The sequence below is a fragment of the Panthera leo genome, chromosome D3 (genome assembly GCF_018350215.1).
Source record: "Panthera leo isolate Ple1 chromosome D3, P.leo_Ple1_pat1.1, whole genome shotgun sequence".
NCBI lineage: Eukaryota > Metazoa > Chordata > Mammalia > Carnivora > Felidae > Panthera > Panthera leo.
Window position 1 is genome coordinate 45,889,076 of NC_056690.1, and position 20,067 is coordinate 45,909,142.

Genomic DNA, 20,067 nt, shown 5'->3' on the forward strand with positions numbered 1-20,067 from the left:
GTCCTGGGCCCTCACCTTCCATGGCACACCTGTCACCAACTCACTGCTGCTGGGGCCCTCAGGCCTCTTTGCTCTCTGGCCTCCCATCTCTCACCTCTCTTGGCCAAACGCCCCAACGCCTTGGCCTCATACAGGGAAGTGTCACTGGCCACCCTTGGACAAACAGCCCAGATACATTCCCAAGAAAGGGAATGAGCACAGTGTCTCACTATGAACCAAATTCATGGCCTCTGGGTGCTTTCATGTAATCAAATCCAAGGGAGAAGTTTGCGTGCAAATGTTCTCTTTTTCTCTCTAAGGATAGATTCCTTTTTATTTACTCACTTTTTGATTTTCTGGAAATGGGTACCAAACCTGACAGAGAGATTCACTTAAATGTATTGTGGGGGCGCCTGGGTGGCTCAGTCGGTTAAGCGTCCGACTTCAGCTCAGGTCACGATCTCGCGGTCTGTGAGTTCAAGCCCTGCGTCGGGCTCTGGGCTAATGGCTCAGAGCCTGGAGCCTGCTTCCGATTCTGTGTCTCCCTCTCTCTCTGCCCCTCCCCCGTTCATGCTCTGTCTCTCTCTGTCTCAAAAATAAATAAACGTTAAAAAAAAATTAAAAAAAAATAAATGTATTGTGAATGATGGGCTGGGATGCTTTCAAATAATATTTACTGAAATGCTGGTAACTGAATCAGTAGCAGTATGGTATCTGGAACCAGCTTGAAAAGCTTTGATCCATCAAACTCTCCACCAAGAGTTGATAAATCTATAAAGAGCTATGAGACAAACTGTGGCCAAAATAAACCTGCTGTGTAATTCACGTATATGTTGGGGTGCTACTACTCATGGTAGCCTAGAATAAATCATCGGGGGGTACTGAGTGGCTCAGTCAGTTAAGCGTTCGACTCTTGATTTTGGTTCAGGTCATGATCTCGTGGTTCAGAAGTTCGAGTCCCACATTGGGCTCTGCGCTAACAGTGCAGAACCTGTTTGGGATTCCGTCTCCCTGTCTCTGCACACACTACCCACCCCTGCCCCACCGCCCCGCCACTGCTCTCTATGTCTCTCTCGAAATACATAAAAATAAACTTAAAATAAAACATAGCAAATCATGTTCCTTCTCGATATGATTGCTTTTTAAGTTTATTTATGTGAAGAGAGAGTGGGCGAGCAAGGGAGGGGCAGAGAGAGAGGGAGACAGAGAATCCCCAGCAGGCTTGCGCTGATGGCGGATCCCCAACACAGGGATGGAACCCACTAACTACGAGATCATGACTTGAGCCGAAATCAAGGGCTGGCCACTTAACCACTGACTGAGCCCCCCAGGGGTGCCCCTTCTCAATGTGATTTTCAAAAACTATCATACATCTTTTGTAACTTGATTAAGTTTCTGACATCCACAGCCTTGTAATTAAGGAAAGATATTTTTTCTTCTAAAAATTAGAAACAGTACTTCCTAGTAAAATGCCCAAATAGACACAAATAGGATGGGGTTGGCTATATAATAAAACGTATCAAGGGGCACCTGGCTGGCTTAGTCCGAAGAGCATGTGACTCTTGATCTTAGGATCATGGGTTTGAGTCCCAAGTTGGGTGTAGAGATTACTTAATAAATAAAACTTTAAAAAAATGCTTTAAAATATAGTCCCCTTGGAGGCAGATGAGGTGAGGGCCAGCAGAACACTGTGTTTCTCTTTATTTGCTAGCTTTGCCAACACCGTGTTTGGGTTCTTGGTTGGTGCTTATCTGAAATCATGTTGACACAGGCATGAATGTTCTGAATTTTTGAAGTGTGTGTGTGTGTGTGTGTGTGTGAGAGAGAGAGAGAGAGAGAGAGAGAGAGAGAGAATGTGGCTGTTGTTGCTTTTGGTATACTTGCTGGAGCACATTTCTCTTAATGAAGAGCTTTTGAGAAGCTGTAAACATTTCACAACATACAGACATTTGATAACAACAGCCTGTGCTCCGTGGGAAACACTGGAGCCTCAAAGCAGTTGATATTGTTCACATACTACTGTTTGGCATAAAACACTCGGGCACGAGGGACTACTACAGAGTTTCTGTGAAGACAGTTTTCTAGACAATTTCTAGGAAGACCATAGGTTGGACACATCACTTTAGTGTATTGGTAACTGAGTTTTTAGAAAGACTGTACTCAGCTCTCTATTCTGAACTTTCAATCTTATTCTGTTCCACATTTTAATAGATTCAAAATTGCTAATACTAATATAAATTGGTGAAGGGATTTCTTCTGAACACTAAACTGAAAGGAGTACTGTTATCTTCCACAGAGCCTGAATAGGGCGTGAGATAATGCCTCTAGCACAGTGCATTGTGCATGAAGTGTTTTCCAAGGAGTCGCTCAAATTTGTCTTGATAGATCGTTAGCAAAAAGCTGATCAAAGACAAATATTAAAATGAACTATGAAGTTCAAGCTTATTCAAACCCCAAGCATGTGGCATGTTACTCATTGAAAGCAAGGGTGTTTCTGCCTAAAAATCTTATTTTGGTCTCTTAAAATTCTTGGGCTATGTTTAGAGAATGTGTTACAGATTCATCTTTGTAAAGTGGACACACTTAGATTCTAAGAAACAAATTGTAAGCACAACGTTAATTTTACATAGCATGAAGTATGTGAAGCGCTTTGAACGTTATGCACATATCATTAATTTATGGCATCGCCTCTTCTGGCCCCGTCTCCCGTGTTGGCTGCAGAAAGCAGGTCAACAGGCCAGGACAGATGTGCGGCCTCCCTGGGCCAGGCTGAGAAAACATTCCTTAAGTGTGTTGTCTCTGGCCCAGCTGTTTGTCCAGCAGCACTAATATAGCCAACAGGTCACTTCTGGACCTCAGCCTGCTGAGTCCTTCCCACTGCGGATGGGCCAGGCACAATACTGCAAATATCAGCTACCTGATACTCAACACTGTGTCTCAGGTAGCTTTCATTTGTCTTAACCAAACAAAACAATACCCCCAAAAACCAAATGAACAAATAATTTTTTTAATGCTTGTTAATTTTTAAGAGAGAGAGAGAGACAGAGTGCAAATGGGGGAGGGTCACAGAGGGACACACAGAATCCAAAGCAAGCTCCAGGTGCTGAGCTGTCAGCACAGAGCCTGACGCAGGGCTCGAACTCATGAACCGTGAAGTCATGACCTGAGCCAAAGTTGGAGGCTTAACTGGCTGAGCCACCTAGGCACCCGAACAAATAAGTTTTTTAAGTTTCTTTATTTATTTTGAGAGAGAGAGAGGCAGAGAGAGAGAGAGAATCCCAAGCAGGCTCCGACCGTGAGATCATGACCTGAGCTGAAATCAAGAGTCAGATGTTTAACCGACTGAGCCACCCAGGCACCCCTAAACAAATAGTTTTATCAAAAAGGCTGCTTAAAACTGTTTTTTAAACAGCTTGTCCAAGAGCGAAAGAAGAACAGAAACACAGCCAAAAGTGTATTAAATGTCCCTCTTCCGTTCCATTCTCACCCTTAGTGCTAATTTTTTCGGTGTTGTGGAATTCTCAGTCCTTAAAAAAGGACACTTGTAACACGTTTTCACTCACACCACTTCTTACACCAGGTGAAGGTTTTTTTTCCCTCCACATCAACCGATTCTCCAACTCTCTGGACACTGACTGGGTGTCATACAGTTCAATTCAGTTCTGACACTCACCACCCAGAATTGGTACAGAGCCTACCGCTTTAAGGGCTCAAACCCACAAGACTGTCACCCATTCAGATGCCAGCCACAAGTCCCAGTTTACTGCTGATACTTCTGACCAGTTGGTTATAAACTCAAGGTTTTCACAATCCCCTCCTCAGGTTTGAAAATTTGCCAGAACTGTTCACAGAACCCAGGAAAACACTTTACCTGCTATTTCTGATTTATTATAAAGGATTCAACTCAGGAACAGCTAAATGGAAGAGACACACAGGGAAAGGCATAGGGGAGGGACTGGGCCTTCAGTGCTCTCTCTGATGTCACTCTCCCAGCTCCCCACATTCACCAGCCCAGCAGCTCTCCAAACCCAGTGTTTAGGGGGGTTTATGGAGCTGTCATTGCACAGGCAGGCATGATCAATTAAGCCATTGGTCGCTGGTGGTTGGACTCAATCTCTAGTCCCTCTCCCTCCCAAGAGGTCCAACTCTCTAATCATGGCTTGATCTATCTGGAGATTAGCCCCCATCTTGCAGTTACCTAGGGGCCAGCCACGAGTAGCCTAATTAGAACAAAAGAAGCTCCTATTATCCAGGATATTACAATGGATTTAGGAGATCTGTGTCAGAAACAGGTGACAAAGACCAAGTATATATTTTTATTGTAATCACACGAGGTTTGTTACTTTTGTTGATTCGGTATGGAAGGGAACAAACCCCATAACTCCCTTCTTTTTGCTTCAATGCCTCTAATTTCACCTGAGAAGCTTGCCAGCAGATGACAGCATTCACAGCCATGAGAAATGGCTTTGTTTTAGGTAGTATTGCTTTCTAGAAGCCTCCTTCAGCTTACCTTCCCTTCTGGCTCTTGTGAGTCAATTATCTATTGATTGGTCAGTGTGCTAAAAATAGATCAGGGGGACCTGGGTGGCTCAGTCAGTTAAGTGCTTGACTCTTGATCTCAGCTCAGGTCATGACTTATGTTTCCTGTTGAGCTCTGTGTTGGCAGCCCAGAACCTGCTTGGGATCCTGTCTCTCCCTCTCTCTGCCCCTCCCTCTCTTACTCTCTCTCTTTCTCTCTTTCAAAAGAAAGTGGAGTTCTGACTCCGATGGGTCCAGCAAAATCAGAAAGGCCTACCCAAGAGGGAGCAAGGGGGAGAAGACCCCATTACCCTTGAACTCTTTCTTTCTTTCTTTCTTTCTTTCTTTCTTTCTTTCTTTCTTTTAAGATTTTAATGTTTATTTATTTTTGAGGGGGAGAGGAGGGGCAGAGAGAGAGGGAGACACCGAATCTGAACCAATCTCCAGGCTCTGAGCTGTCAGCACAGAGCCTGATGTGGGGCTCAAACCCACGACCCATGAGATCATGACCTAAGCTGAAGTCACACACTCAGCTGACTGAGCCACCCAGACACCCCTCCCTCAAACTGTTTCTATAGAAACCCCAAAGTCTCCTTCCTTCCTGCTCTTGCTGTCCTCCACTCCACACTCCCAAATATGTCTCACAGATTCTCATCTAAAGTGGTTGTCATTGAATTTCTTAAAACAGTCACTTTGAGAAGACTATGATCGTATATTTACAAATACATTTTGGGATACCCTTTTCTCAGAGCCTTTGAAATACTTCCATCTGCCAGAGCTTTTGACTCTTCCAGATGTATAACAACTTGAGGTTGTTTTTTTTTTAATGTTTATTAATTTATTTGAAAGAGAGAGAGAGAGCACACGTGTGCATGAGTTGGGGAGGGGCAGAGAGAGAGAGGGAGATAGAGAATCCTAAGCAGCCTCAGAGCTGTCAACACAGAGTTAAATGTGGGGCTTGAACTCAGGAACTGTGACAGCATGATCTGAGCCAAAATCAAGACTCAGATGCTTAACCGACTGAGCCACCCAGGGGCCACTCAGCAACCTGAGTTTTAAGCTTTGGTTATAGGTCCCCCCTGAAGCATCTGTGAGAAGTGGTAGGAGGAACCAGAAGCTAAAGTCCCTGGAACAGATGAGGGCTTTGAACCCCAGCAGGCCTGGGAAACACTCCAAGAGCAGATGTCACAGTTATTCCCCTCAAGACCTCCAAGCAAGCACCATGAGAAATACAGGAACTGTGCAGCCAGTGCGGGCCTCACACTGCTAAAGGGGAGCCACTCACAGGAAAGAGTGAACGACCCCCGTCCCTCCACCCTCCCCAGCTCTGTGCAGAGCAGGCCTCTGAGGACAAGAATGGTGACATTCTCCTGAGACACACACCACAGGGAGCTTCCTGGGAGAAAGGCTATTTCCTGTCCGAGGCCTGGACACCACCCTGAGAGGATGTGGCTATCCATACATATGACGTAATTCTGTTCCTCATCCACCCAAAGCCGTCCCTGAGGGCCTCCCTTTGTACTTTGGGAATGGCCCAAACTTTGGGATGAGGAATTTTGAAGATTGGTTCCACTACGCGGGTGAGTGATGTACTCTAAGTCCTATCTGTTGAGGGAGTAAACTGTGCCTAAATCTTAGCTTTCACACCCAACGGGGAGAATTCTGCCTTTCCTGGTAGATTCTGGGCCTTTTGCTGCAGGGTTAGGGTAAGGGAGGAAAAGAAGAAGGGCCAAGGTAGGCTGATTTGACTTCTACAGAGAAGAACAGAGAGCAAGTATAGGATGAAGGAAAAATCCATTGGGAAAGAATGAGAAAAAGGAGGGAGAGAAACACCAGAGTAGGCTGAGATGGGGGAAATCTGGGGCATGTGTGGAGGAAAAGAAGGACAGAGATTCAGGGGACAGCTGAGGACAGGCAGGACATGTGAACTATGTTTAGAGAGAGAAAGAGAGCTGGGAGGCTTTGTATGGTTATTAGATTGTCCTTTAGCATTTCTAGAGATAATTCCGTTAAACGTACAAATAGTAGGATCAGATAGGTTGTTGAAAACCATTGCCTTCACCAGCTTGTCCGAGAGTAAAATAAGAACAGAAACACACAGAAGCCTATTAAATAAATGTCCCCTCCTTGGCTCTGTGCTCACCGCCAGCTATAAACTCCAGCAGGTCAAGGGCTTGAACATGCCACAATAGCCCTGGTCCCTAGCAAGCATGGTTGCTGGCACAGGGAAGCTGCCAATCAGATGTGTCACTGAATTCATTGTTTTCTGTGGCCCTTCCAAGTTCCAAATCTGGAGAAGGTTGAGAGAGAATTACAGCCTCCTTTACCTTTGCTGTCCTGGGCCAGGGGTCCCATGAGGTGTGATGTGGAGACAGCCGTTCTCTGGGAACCTCTGGGATGAGCCATAAACTTTCTAGAAGCATCTGTGCAAAGCTCATTTATGTCATTCAAAACTTGTTGAATCAAAAAGAAACCTCATAAAGGGGTGCCTGGGTGTTTCAGTCAGTTAAGCGTCCAACTTCGGCTCAGGTCATGATCTCGTGGTTCATAGGTTTGAGCCCCCATCAGGCTCCATGCTGACAGCTCAGAGCCTGAAGCCTGCTTCTGATTCTGTGTCTCCCTTTCTCCCTGCCCTGTGCTCTGACTCTCCTGCTTGTGCTCTGACTCTCTCTTTCAAAAATAAATAAACATTAAAAAAAATTTTTTAAAGAAATCTCATAAAAAGCTAAACCACCAGTGTGTTTTAAGCCATTTCCTATACTTCTGATAGCAATAATAAAATGGGGTGCCTGGGTGGCTCAGTTGGATAAGGGTGCCACTCTTGGTTTCAGCTCAGGTCATGATCTCATGCGATTGTGAGATTGAGCCCCGAGTCAGGTTCCAAGTTGACAGCAGTTGGGATTCTCTCTCTCCCTCTCTCTCTGCCCCTCCCTCAATCACTCACATGCTTTCTCTCTCTCTTTTTCAAGATAGATGGATAAACATTTTTTAAAAATACTAAAAATTAAAAAGCAATAAAATGGAAAAAAATACTTCTCAGGCAAAGGAAATGTTTTTGCTTATATCTATGGGCAGGTGAGTATTCTCCGTTGTGAACTGACAGGTTTTTAATATTTGATGCAGGCATCTGAACAAACGTATTTTTAAAAACTTTCTCCCTTTTTTTGTTCCATAATATTCACTGGTTTTAGTGGTCCCCAAAGTGGCATGGAATAGTTTTATGTAGAATTAAATTTGGAAATAGAGTCAGAGGAATTTATGAAGGCTAAACCATTGGTTTATGTTACTTTTTAGTTTTAGGGACTATTCCCATCAGATTTCTTTGTGTGATTTTTGTGTACCCTCATAAAACTGGGAGCTAAATAAAGGGGAAAATAAGGCAACTTTGTTTCCCTCTTCTGCTCCAATGCTCACACCCATCTCATTTTTACTTTGCTGCAGAAATGTAATTTGCTTAACCTCCACCCCCACGCTCAGTGCAAGAACTAATTCTATCATCCCCTTATTTCTGCGGGGGGAAATAAAGCAAATAAAGCGAATCACTTTTGGGTGAAACCAAAAAGCTCCCGTGGAGTGGCGTTTCAATTCCGAAACCCCTCACTCACAGATCTTTCTGCATGATGGAGACTGAAGGACAGAGAACCTCAACCACATTCTCCAACCCTGGGGAATGCTAAGCACCTATTCCCACAGTCTTCAAGATTTACTGCAGAACCAGCAGCAAGTGCAAACATTCACCCAAATTCCTCCCACCCCAACTCGACCCTCGGGAGAGAACAGGCTGTTGTTGATGTGTGCCCGTGGGGCCTAGAGATGTTTTCAAGGGAAACAGCTAGAACTCGCATTCCCATCTAGATTTCAGGGGCACTTCCACACCACTTACAAGAAATAATGGTATTTTTTTCCCCTGAATAGAAAAGAATGTTTGTGTAGAAAGTTTAAAAACACAAAAAAGAGATCTGAAAAAAGAAAATCTCAGAATCCTAAAATTTTTGGTGGTGAATCCTTCTAGGCTGCTTTTATGCATGTTTATGTTTATGGAATATATATGTAATGAAAAATAAAATGACTCTACATTTGCTAGATAATTTTTTTTTTTTTTTTTTAGTTTATATATTTATTTTGAGAGAGAATGAGAGAGAGAGGGAAAGCAGGGGAGAAGCAGAGAGAGCTGGAGACAGAGGATCCAAAGCAGGACAGAGGATCTCTGACAGCAATGAGCCCAATGTAGGGCCTGAACCCACGAGCCAGAGATCATGACCTGAGCCGAAGTCAGACGCTGAACTGACTGAGCCACACAGGCGCCCCTAAACTGATTTTTTAAATTAACTATAGAACATGGATATGTTCCCTCTTTATTCAATACTATCTCATATCAGCATTTGAAATGGCGATTTGAAATGGTTACATGAAAGGAGTACTATGATTTATTTAACCAATTTAAATTAATCCCCATTGCTGGACATGAATCCCAATTTTCTGCTATTAAAATTAATTCTTCTGAGGCATTTTTGTATAAACCTCAGCAATATGTCCTTTGGCGTAAGTTAGGGGATGTTGAAATTCCAGGTCGCAGAACACGCCCATTTTAAAGGTTTTGGACATACAACTTTATTTATTTAAAAAAATTTTTTTTTACTGTTTGTTTATTTTTGAGAGAGAGAGAGTGGGGGAGGGGCAGAGAGCAAGGGAAACAGAATCCAAAGCAGGCTCCAGGCTCTGAGCTGTCGGCACAGAGCCTGATGCGGAGCTCAAACTCACAGACCATGAGATCATGACCTGAGCCAAAGTCGGATGTATAACCGACTGAGCCACCCAGGCACCCCACTGACATGCAGTTTAAACATCAATTTTCAGTCTTCCTAGTCTTGCCAACATTGCAAGTTATTTTAATAAAAATACTTTGCCAATTTGATAAAAGAAAAACGTGACTTCACTGTGTTTTTACTATGAATTTACATGATTATTAATGACATTGAAGGGCTTTTTTCACTGTGTTTATTAACCATTTATATTTTTATTTTTGTTTTGACTATTTATATGCTTTCTTTAGGGTTTTTTTTTTGTTGCAATACTTGTCTTTTTATTACTGATATAGAAGACCTTTTCAAATATTAAGGATAGTAACCCCCCCCTTTTTTCTATTTTAGAGAGAGAGGGCACAAGAGGTGGGGAGAGGGGCAGAGGGAGAGGGGGAGAGAGAGAGAGAGAGAGAGAGAGAGAGAGAGAGAGAATCTTAACCAGGCTCCAAGCTCAGCCAGGAGCCTGATGCAGGGCTCAATCCCACAACCCTGGGATCATGACCTGAGCCAATATCAAGACTTGGATGCTCAATTAACTGAGTCACCCAGGTGCCCCAGTAACCCTTTGTTAACATATTGGCAAGTTTTCCCTGGCTTGCTGTTTGCCTTAATTGTATTTGTGATTTTTTTTTTTAATGTACAGAAGTGTTTTGTTTTCATGTTTTATGCAGTAGAAACTATATTAATCTTCCCTTTTGTTTTCTGACTTTGGTTGTATAGGCTTAAAAAGCTTTCTCTAAGTCCCACAGACTTTTGTCAATAAATCATAGCCATGTGCTACTGTCTTAATAGCTCCTCCATTATTGTGAAGGCCAGGACCAGCTCTTTTTCTTACTTCCCCCTTAAGTGTCCTGCGTTTAGTCGATTACAGTCCATTCACTAAAAACATGTTTTAGGGGCGCCTGGGTGGCTCAGTTTGTTGAGCGTCCGACTTCAGCTCAGGTCACGATCTCATGGTTCATGAGTTCAAGCCCCGCGTCAGGCTCTGGGCTGATGGCTCAGAGCCTGGAGCCTGCTTCCGATTCTGTGTCTCCCTCTCTCTCTGCCCCTCCCCCATTCATGCTCTGTCTCTGTCTCAAAAATAAACATTAAAAAAATTAAAAAAAAAAATAATAAAAATAAAAACATGTTTTAACTGAGCACCCACTGCATTCCAAATGTAAATGAATCAGACACCTGTATGCAACTGCTTCTTTGTGAATTTTCCCAGCAAATAACTGAATAATTAGCACATGTGACAAGTACAGAGACCAGGGCAGGAAGGGAACTGGAGGAATTTTTAAAACTCCCTGACCCTTGAAAAAAATTTTGTTTAATTTTTTTTTTTTTACGTTTATTTATTTTTGAGACAGAGAGAGACAGAGCATGAATGGGGGAGGGTCAGAGAGAGGGAGACACAGAATCTGAAACAGGCTCCAGGCTCTGAGCGGTCAGCACAGAGCCCGATGCGGGGCTCGAACTCACGGACCACGACATCATGACCTGAGTCAAAGTCAGCCGCTTAACCAACTGAGCCACCCAGGAACACTGAAAATTTAAAGTTCAATACACTCTTGAGGGGATTAAAGAGGCAAGGTTTCAACTTTTTTTTAATTTTTTTTAACACTTATTTATCATTGACAGATAGAGACACAGAGCGTGAGCAGGGAAGGGGTAGAGAGAGAGGAGACACAGAATCTGAAGTAGGCTCCAGGCTCTGAGCTGTCAGCACAGAGCCCAACACAGGGCTCGAACTCACAAACTGTGAGATCATGACCTGAGCTGAAGTCAATCACCTAACCAACTGAGCCACCCAGGCACCCCTCAACTTTTTTTTTAATGTTTATTTATTTTTGAGAGAGAGAAAGTGGGAGAGAAGCAGAGAGAGAGAGGGAGATACAGAATCCGAAGCAGGCTCCAGGCTCTGAGCTGTCAGCACAGAGCCAAACACAGGGCTTGAACCCACGAGTGAGTGGTGAGATCATGACCTGAACCCAAGTCAGATGCTTAACTGACTGAGCCACCCAGGCACCCTTGGAGAGGCAAGATTTATAAGAGACAAGTGAGTAACTGCAGTACAAGGGAGAAAGTAGAAGTAGCCCGTGAGATGGGTAAAAACTCTCATTGCTCACATGATGGGGATCAGGGAGGGCTTGTAGAGAAAATGGCATCTGAAGTGAGCTTTACAGGTAGAAATGAAGGAGAGAACACTCTTCCTCCTGCCCTTAAAGAGAAGAAGAAACAGGCGCGGTTGACCCAATCTCTCCCTGTAGTACTATAAAAAAAGGCTTCCAACCCACAATGCCCAGAGGAGGGGCTCAGTGAAGAGAGTTGGCATGTCTTTATACTGCCTTTTGTATTTACAATTTGCTTCTGGTATTTGGGGGGGGGGGGGTGTAGACAATTTTCTTTGTTACATAGTTAAATCTTTTCAAATGGTGTGGCAGACTGTACTTTCCAAAGATGGCTGCACTAATATATATCCCATCTCACATGCTCTTCTTAGAAGGTGACTGTAACAGGCTTCAATGAGAGGTGGAGTCTCTTTTCCCTGCCATTGAACCTGGGTGGATCTCCATAATTGCCTCAACCAGTAGAATGTGGCAGAAGTGCTGTGGCATGACATCCAAGGCTGAGGCCTAAAAAGCACTCCTGGCTGGCTCTCCTTCTCTTTTTTGGGACACTTGCACTCTGAACACAACCACCATATTGTGAGAAATTCCAGGCCACACAAAGGCCACACAGATTCCTGGTCAATAGCGCCAACCAGATTCCTGGTCAACAGCCAGACAAGTGAACAAGGAAGAGTTGGAGCTTATGATGTCATTTACATCTGAGATGATTATTGTGGCTTCTGGAGACTTGACTGGGGGGAAAGGGACAACAGATCAGGTGTGGAGGTAGGAAGAACAATAGGTTAAAGGCTTTAGCCATAACCCAGGACAGAGATGATGTGGTTTGGGTTAGGGTTATAGCAGTGAAATAGTTAAGAAGTAGTCCTGTTTGGGAAATGCTTTGAATGTAGAGCTTATGGGATTTGCTGATGGACTGGATGGGAGTTGGAAGGGAAAGAGAGGAGTCACTGATAATATCTAGATTGTTAGCCTGAGAAGTTAGGTATTGGGTCAGTGATGGTGTGTCATTTATTGAGATGAAAACACCTAAGGAAAGAGTAGCTTTTCAAGGCAAGATAAGTCATTAATTTGATCCTGGGAATGTTCTATGAGAAGCCTGTTAGATATCCAAGTGGAAAAGTGAAATAAATAGTGGGAAATGTGAGTCTAGAGCCTTGAGAGGCCTTAGCTGGAGATACAAACATGGGAGTCATGGCATATAGATGGTGTTCTAGATACAATAGCTGTGTAATAAATGACCCCAAAACTTAGCTTAAAACAGCTATTTCATTTGCCCACCAATCTATGGGTTAAGAATTTAGGCCAGGGCTGGGGTGCCTGGGTGGCTCAGCCAGTTAAGTGACTGACCATCAGTTTCAGCTCAGGTCGTGATCTCACAGTTCATGAGATCAAGTCCCACATAGGGGTCCATGCTGACTGCACAGAGCCTACTTGGGATTTGCTCTCTCTCTCTCTCTCTCTTTCTGCCTCTCCCTCCTCTCAAAATAAATAAAGAAACTTAAAAAAAATTTTAGGCAGGGCACAACAGGAATGTTTAGTCTCTATGCCACAATGAGGTCTCAGCTTGGAAGACTTTAAGGCTGGAGGCAACACGTAAGGTGGGTTTGGAATCACATGGAAGCATCTTTATTCACAAATCTGCCAATTCAGGCTGGCTAGTTACTGGGACCTGAGCAGAGGTGGTCAACTGGACTACTCATAATGGCTTCTCTATGTGGTTTGGGCTTCCTTACAGCATGGAAGCCTTGGGATGGCTGGACTATGTACATGGCAGCTCAGGGCTCCATAAGTGAGTGTACCAATGAACAAGGCAGAAGCTGCATCACCTTACCTAACTTAGCCTTGAAAGCTATGCAGCACCCTTTCCACTCCATTCTAAGGGCTACAAGACAGTCAGTCACAGCCTGTCTAGATTCAAAGTAGGTGGCGAGGTGAGTAGATATAGATCCTTTCTCTTGATGGAGGAATGTGAAGATTACATTATAGAAGAGCACGTAGGATGGAAATGTTTTTGTGGACAATCCTGGGAAATACAACTTACTACAGATGGTAATTGTTTAGGGCTTTGCAATTTGATGAGATCACTTAAGAAGCAAATGTAGACCAAAGAGGTCCGGGACTGAGCCCTGGGCACCCAACATTTAGAGAATGGGAGGAAGAGGAGCCAGTGGGTAGAAGGAAGCTTAGAGCAAAAGTCATTTTTTGCAGCAACTGCTCCTCCTTCCTTATGAAATTCCTTAGGAAGTGGGGTCAGGGCAGGTTCTTGCATTGGCCAGCAGTTGCTACATGGGGCCACAAACAGCCCTTCCCAGTGGGCACTACCTAGGGGCTCAGCTGAGCCCAACTCCTCAGCCCCACCAAGGTGATCAGTCAGTACCGCTGGTTCCTGCAAGTTCTCAGTCTTCCAAAACACACGCAAGGAGGGGAGGGTAGTGTCCATAGACCCTTCCTGTGGAGATGCGGTTGCCCAAGTCCAGAGAAACCCTTCTTTTAGAAAACCATTTTTGACCCTTCTTCAAGAGCTAAAGAAGCCTCCATTTCGCTCAACTTCAAAGAAAACTTAACATCCAAACAGTAGCATCTGGATTTAGATTTAACTTGACTTCAGTTTCCTTTAAAAGTATTTGGCGAATGTTGTCTCAAGTCTTGGAGAATTTCCTCAACCAAGAGAGTCCAAAGGTAATGATGCTTTCACCTCCAGGAAACTCAACCGCCAGAAGTTCCCTAAATGGCAGGTCCCAGGGAACAACACAAAATAATTAAGTCCCTCTTCTCAAAGACCCTGCTATAATAGTTAAAATAAACAGTCTGTGTGTTAGAGTTGGAAGTTCTGTTATTATATAGCTGTCTTGCTGAAATGGATTCAAACCTCTACAGAGTTATAAAGAATGAGGCGCGTGCTGCTCCTTTAATGTTGTTCTTGCTCATGCAAATGACGCCCTATTACACCCAGCAATGCTTAACTACTAGGTTAAAAACAACCACATAGCAATTTGGACCACTCCAGGGGGTGGAGTAGGTACCCTCACTGCTTTGTGGTTTTATGCAATTCGTATACTGTATACAAGAAGACTTGACCTGGGGCAGGCAGTAAGAAATGTGTAATTAGAAACACTTCCCAAGGAAATTACGATGACAAGTCAAGGCTTGAGGATTTCCGCAGGAGCCTGGAGCCGCAGATATTCATTATAGGTACTTGGAAGGCACAGCCGCCAGGCTGAAAACCGTGTCTAATTGCTGTGCGGCTGGATGCAGGCACCGAGGACCGCCCAGAGCCGCCCAGAGCCAGAAGTGGTGTCTATGGCAACACAACGCTCCATTTTTAAACTTTTCACTGCATAAAAAGAAATTGCTTACATTTTCCTTATTCTCTTTTTCTTCCTACCAATTTCAGAGTTTGTACCAGCGGTGAATCCCCTCTAGGTCTAGCATTTCCTGGTAACTAATGACTTTCTGGGTGAAACGCTTTTGGCTTTACCTCCAACCAGCCATTAATTACTGCCCCAGGAAGCATTTTCCAATCAAATTATTGTTTAACCAAAAATAAAAGAAAATGGACTTTTACTGCTGTGAACAACAATGATCAACTCTCCCTCTGAGTCTAAATGGGAATTGTGGCAGTTTTAAATTTAGGAAGTGTCCCTCTGGGGGCCAGTTAAGAAAGGCTTTCTCTAGATACAGCAAAGTTGCTCTGGGTGCCCTTGAGGACCTTTGGCTGTGGCCCCAGAGGATGCTGACCCACAGGCAGGAAGGCTCAGGAAAGTTACACATGCACACCACCCCACCACCCCTGCTCCTGGGTCCCCAGTCATTCTTTGTCAGTGTCCTTCTAACCTTGCTGTTAAGGCAAATGCCCTAAATGCTTCTTTGGGAGTGTCTGAGGGGGAGGATTGCTTCCATGAGCAGCGGATATGTAAAATCTGCACGCAGAGGGCATCTGGATGGCTCAGTCAGTTAAGTGTCTGACTCTTGATTTCGGTTCAGCTCAGGATGTCATGATTTGTGAGTTCAAGCCCCACATCGCACTCTGTGCTGATAGTGCAGAGACTGCTTGGGGTTCTCTCTCTCCTCCCTCTGTCTCTGCCTCTCTCCCACTGGCTCTCTCTGTCTCTCTCAAAATAAATAAACTTAAAAAAAATCTGCACACATGATAATAATCACACCTCTTGAGTACCGACAACATGCCAGGCAGGTGCTGTGCCCCATGGTTTACACACACCATCTGGAGTGAGCTCCATCAGGCCCCAAAGGGAGAGTACAGTCATTATTCCTGTTTCACAGATAGGGAAACTGAGATTTAGAGAGGGTAACTTGGCCAAGATCCACCATATCCTCCTGAGTAGCAGAGCCAGAACTTGATTCCCAGTCTTTCCATCATAGCCTTAGCTTTTTACTTGTTTTCTTAATTTTGTTATCTATGTTTCCTCTAATTTATTATTATCTACATTATATGTGTGGCAAAATACACATCGCATAAAATTTACCATCTTAAGATTTTTATTTAAAATTTTTGTTTAATGTTTACTTATTTTTGAGAGAGACAGTGCAAGTGGGAGAGGGGCAGAGAGAGAGGGAGACAGAGGATCCGAAGTGGGCTCTCTGCTGTCAGCATGGAGCCTGATGCGGGGCTCAAACCCATGAACCATGAGATCATGCCCTGAGACAAAGTCAGTCGCTTAACCGACTGAGCCACCCAGGGCCACCCATCTTAAGCATTTTAAAGTGTGCATGAAGTACACTCGGTGGCATGAAGTACATTCGCTTTGTTGTGTGGCCATCACCGCCGTCCATCTCCTGAGCTCTTTTCCATCATGCAGAGCTGAAACCTCTGTCCCCATGAAACAACAGCTCCCCATTCCCTCTTCCCCCACATCAGCCCCTGGCAACCACCATTCCAATTTCTGTCTCTCTGAATTTCACTACTCTATGTAGTGGGTTTTTGCGGTATTTTCTAAACTACTTCTTTCGCTTAGCATACTGTCCTTAAGGTCCATCCACATTGTAGCGTGCATCAGAATTTCCTTTTCTAAGGCTGAATAATATTCCATTATCTATATACAACGTGTTTGTTTGCCATTCACCCACGGGGGGACCCCTAGGTTGCTTCTTTTGGCTATTGTGGCTGTTGTGAATAATGCTGCTGTGGTTAACTCTTAACCACTAAGACACATTGAGACTTTGAGTGACTCTTAAAGGGGGGCACACGACCCACGGACTGCCTGACACCACTAACCTGCAGACCAGCCAAGTACCATGCAGTCGGCCCATCAGCCCATTCCAGAAGGTGCCACCTTGCTGGCAGGGGAAAAAGGTGGCTGAGGACAGAACGTCCTCCGGGTTAGCCAACTGGAGCTCCACAGGGCCACGCTGGCACACCCGATGAGGAACTTCGGTGTTCACTTCCAGTCTGGATCCCTGAGACTTACATTCTGGGGAAGACAAGGGCTTTCGAATCCTAACTTCTCAGTCCAGACTTGACTGCAGGATTCTCCAACTGGACCAGAGCCTGTTCTGGGACACCACGGGCTCATCTGCCAGCCCCTTGCTGGCTTCTTCCACCTGGTGGCTCCCAGCGGGGTTGAGTGGTGGGCAGTGTTCCCCTCCCAGGGGGCACTGCCACAGGGGCTTTGTGGGAATGTGAGGGGCATTCCTGGTGGTCATATGGTCTGGTTTGGGTTCACTACTGATATTTAATCTGTGGGGCCAGGGACACAAGCCTCCCTGCCATGTGTGAGGCAGTGGCCCACAACAAAGAACTGTTTTGCATCCTGAATCACTTTCAAACGTCTCATTAAAATGTATCTTGTAAGTGAAAACCTCATTATAATTATCTGAGCCTAAAACCTAATTATGTTTTACAAATGAACACACAGACATTTTGCCTGGTTTTTACATGCACCAGATTTTCCAGGAATGCAACTATTGAGTACATTGAGGGAGACTGTGTTTATTATACTTGGAACTTTACTTAGAGTTGTTCACCATTTTGTAAAATCATGGCAATGCCATTCCTAGTATTTGAGTTAAAAAAAAAGCATGTACGACCTTATCAGTTACATTAAAATTTTTTTTTTAACATTTATTTATTTTTGAGAGACAGAGGCAGAGCATGAATGGGGAGGCACGCGCACACACACACACACACACACCCACACACACACACACACACACAGAATCTGAAACAGGCTCCAGGCTCCAAACTGTCAGCACAGAGCCCGATGCGAGGCTGGAACCCATGGACGAGGAGATCATGACCCGAGCTAAAGTTGGAAGCTTAACCAACTGAGCCACCCAGGCACCCCTGTTGGGTTTTGTTTGTTTGCTTGTTTGTTTGTTTGTTTGTTTTAAGAGACACAGGGAGAGAGAGGGAGAAGAGAGAGAATCCTAAGCAGAGTCCGCACTATCAGCACAGAGCCCGACGCGGGGCTCACACTCACAAACCATGAGATCATGACCTGAGCCCAAATCAAGAGTCAGACGCTTAACCAGCTGAGCCACCCAGGCGCCCCCATCACATACAATTGAATTGCCACATTCAGGAGAGTCCACCTTTAGGGGCAAGCATCCAACTCAGTTTTTAGGTCTTCCAGTGTAGTCCTGCTCTAGCATTTACATATTGAAATAAACATTGTGTTATTAACATTTTCTAGTCTTTTATTTCTTCTTTATTTTACATTCAAGGTACATCACTTTTACTTTTAAACATTATATGAGTCGGTCGATTATATTAGACCACAACTCTTTGTCCAAAACTCCTGGGGCCAGATATGTTTCAGAATTTTCCAGATTTTAGAAAAGTAGTGTGGTGCACATACGATGTATTATATAACCCCTCAGTGAGGTCTGGAACAGCATCCTCTAATCAAGCACACTAATATTTCTCCAGCAAAACATATAAATAGACATTTAGCGTGGGATGAATAAAGTCTATACGAAGCTTCAGATGAGCCGAGGGCAGGTTTTGCTGACAAAATTAAAAAAAAAAACACTGCTTTGGATTTTCAACACTTTTTGCATTCTGGATAAGAGATTACAGGCTTCTATTACAAGTGGCTCTCACTCTGGCCATAAGGAAGGGGAATCATGAGGCGGAGGTGCTGATAAGGCAGCTCTGATAGGCTGAGACCACAGCTCCACCCACCACTCAAAGTCCGTTTCCTGGGGTTGGGGGTCTCCACCTTACCCCTGAGCTTCTCCCCTTCCCAAACCTCCTCTACATTCAAGTGAATGTGGCCTGATTATTTTCTTTCCTGTCTGTCAGTTCCCGGACCTTTGTAAAATAACTTTGTCAGGTAACCGCCACCCCAGGTGATGCCCGAGGTGCCTGGCCACATCTGATTACTGCTCCCAGCGGGGCAGGTGGGAGTCCTGTGTGTTCAGCTCTGCTGGCCTTCCCAGCTAGCCTCCCCCACTTCCACTGTCATCCCAAAGGTAAGCTGTCCTCCGTGCCCGAAATGCCTGCTTTATCCCCCTTGCCTGCTGGGTGAGGATTCCTTTTTAAGCCGATTCATGGGACTTCCCCAAAGCCTCCCAAGGGCGTCTGTCCCTCCCTCAGGTGAGATCCTGTAACTCTTGGTACGTTCATTCATTACATCAACAGTGTCGACTATGTGCCGGGCACTGGGCTGGGCTGAAGAATGTGGGCCCTGTAGAACCTTAGATTTCACAGGATAACGTGTCCCAGGGCCCTGCTTAGGGCGTAAGACACTCATCGGCCTTCTGTTCTTGCCAAGGGAGCGGAGGTCCCGTTCGGTGCTGCCCCAGCAGGAGCAGTTCCGTTCCCACAGAGATAGGAACTCACACTTGTGGCACAGCTACTTTTGTGCCAGACGCTCCACAAAGTTCTCTTCTCTTCAGAAAGGGGACGCTTGCTGGTGTGTGCCCAGGGGACAGAGTCCCAGGGTAAATGTGCTGTCTTTCTAGAATGCTAATTTCACTCAAAGATTTGAGAGGGAAAGTTAATTAGTGTAAGGTAAGTAATTTAAGACATTTTTACATTAAATCAGTCGTGGAGAGATTATGGAGCAGGATACTAAATTAACACATTTTTTCCCCTCAATGTATTATTTGAAGAGGTAATACATGCATGAAACACAATCTGAAAAGTATAAAAAAGAGTTTAGAATGAAAATGTAGCCCTCTGTTCTCCAACCACCTGGCTTTATTCCCAGGAGGCAACCAGTATTCCCAGATTCCTGGGAATCCTCCAAGAGATAATCTAAACATAGTACAAGTAAATACCTATGTATATGGTTGTTTTTTTTTGTTTTGTTTCGTTTTGTAAAAAATGATAGCATAAAATACACACTGCTCTGCAGTGTGCTTTTTTTCAGATAACACTACATCTTGGAGAGCTTCTCGTAACATGTTCATCAAGAATTATGTCATTATTGTAACAGCTGCACAATATCTCATTGTATGGATGTGCCAGAATTTGTAAACCAGCCCTATGATGGTTATTTCCAATATTTTCCTATTATAAACAACACTACAACAAATATGACCGTGAATATTCTTCATTTGTACCTGTGTTAGTGTATCTGTAGGAAGAATTCCTAGACGTGGATCACAGGGTATTCTGTAGGGTCCAGTAGCCCTCGGAAGAGCTCTTCCTGGGGCGCGTGAGTGGCTCAGTCAGTTAAGTGTCTGACTTT

At 44.5% G+C, this 20,067-nt stretch overlaps 1 protein-coding gene across 2 annotated transcripts in view; it reads left to right on the forward strand.

Moving 5' to 3' along the window:
* The first annotated feature begins 18,825 nt into the window (after positions 1-18,825).
* Positions 18,826-20,067, forward strand: part of CABLES1 (Cdk5 and Abl enzyme substrate 1) — a 129,344-nt gene continuing 128,102 nt past the window's right edge. The window contains exon 1 of one of the 2 annotated variants that reach the window (XM_042910328.1): positions 18,826-18,844. The gene's annotated coding sequence lies outside the window, so the exon portion shown is untranslated. Of the gene's footprint in view, positions 18,845-19,094; positions 19,386-20,067 lie in introns of those variants that run through there. The other variant, XM_042910327.1, reaches the window with a different exon arrangement.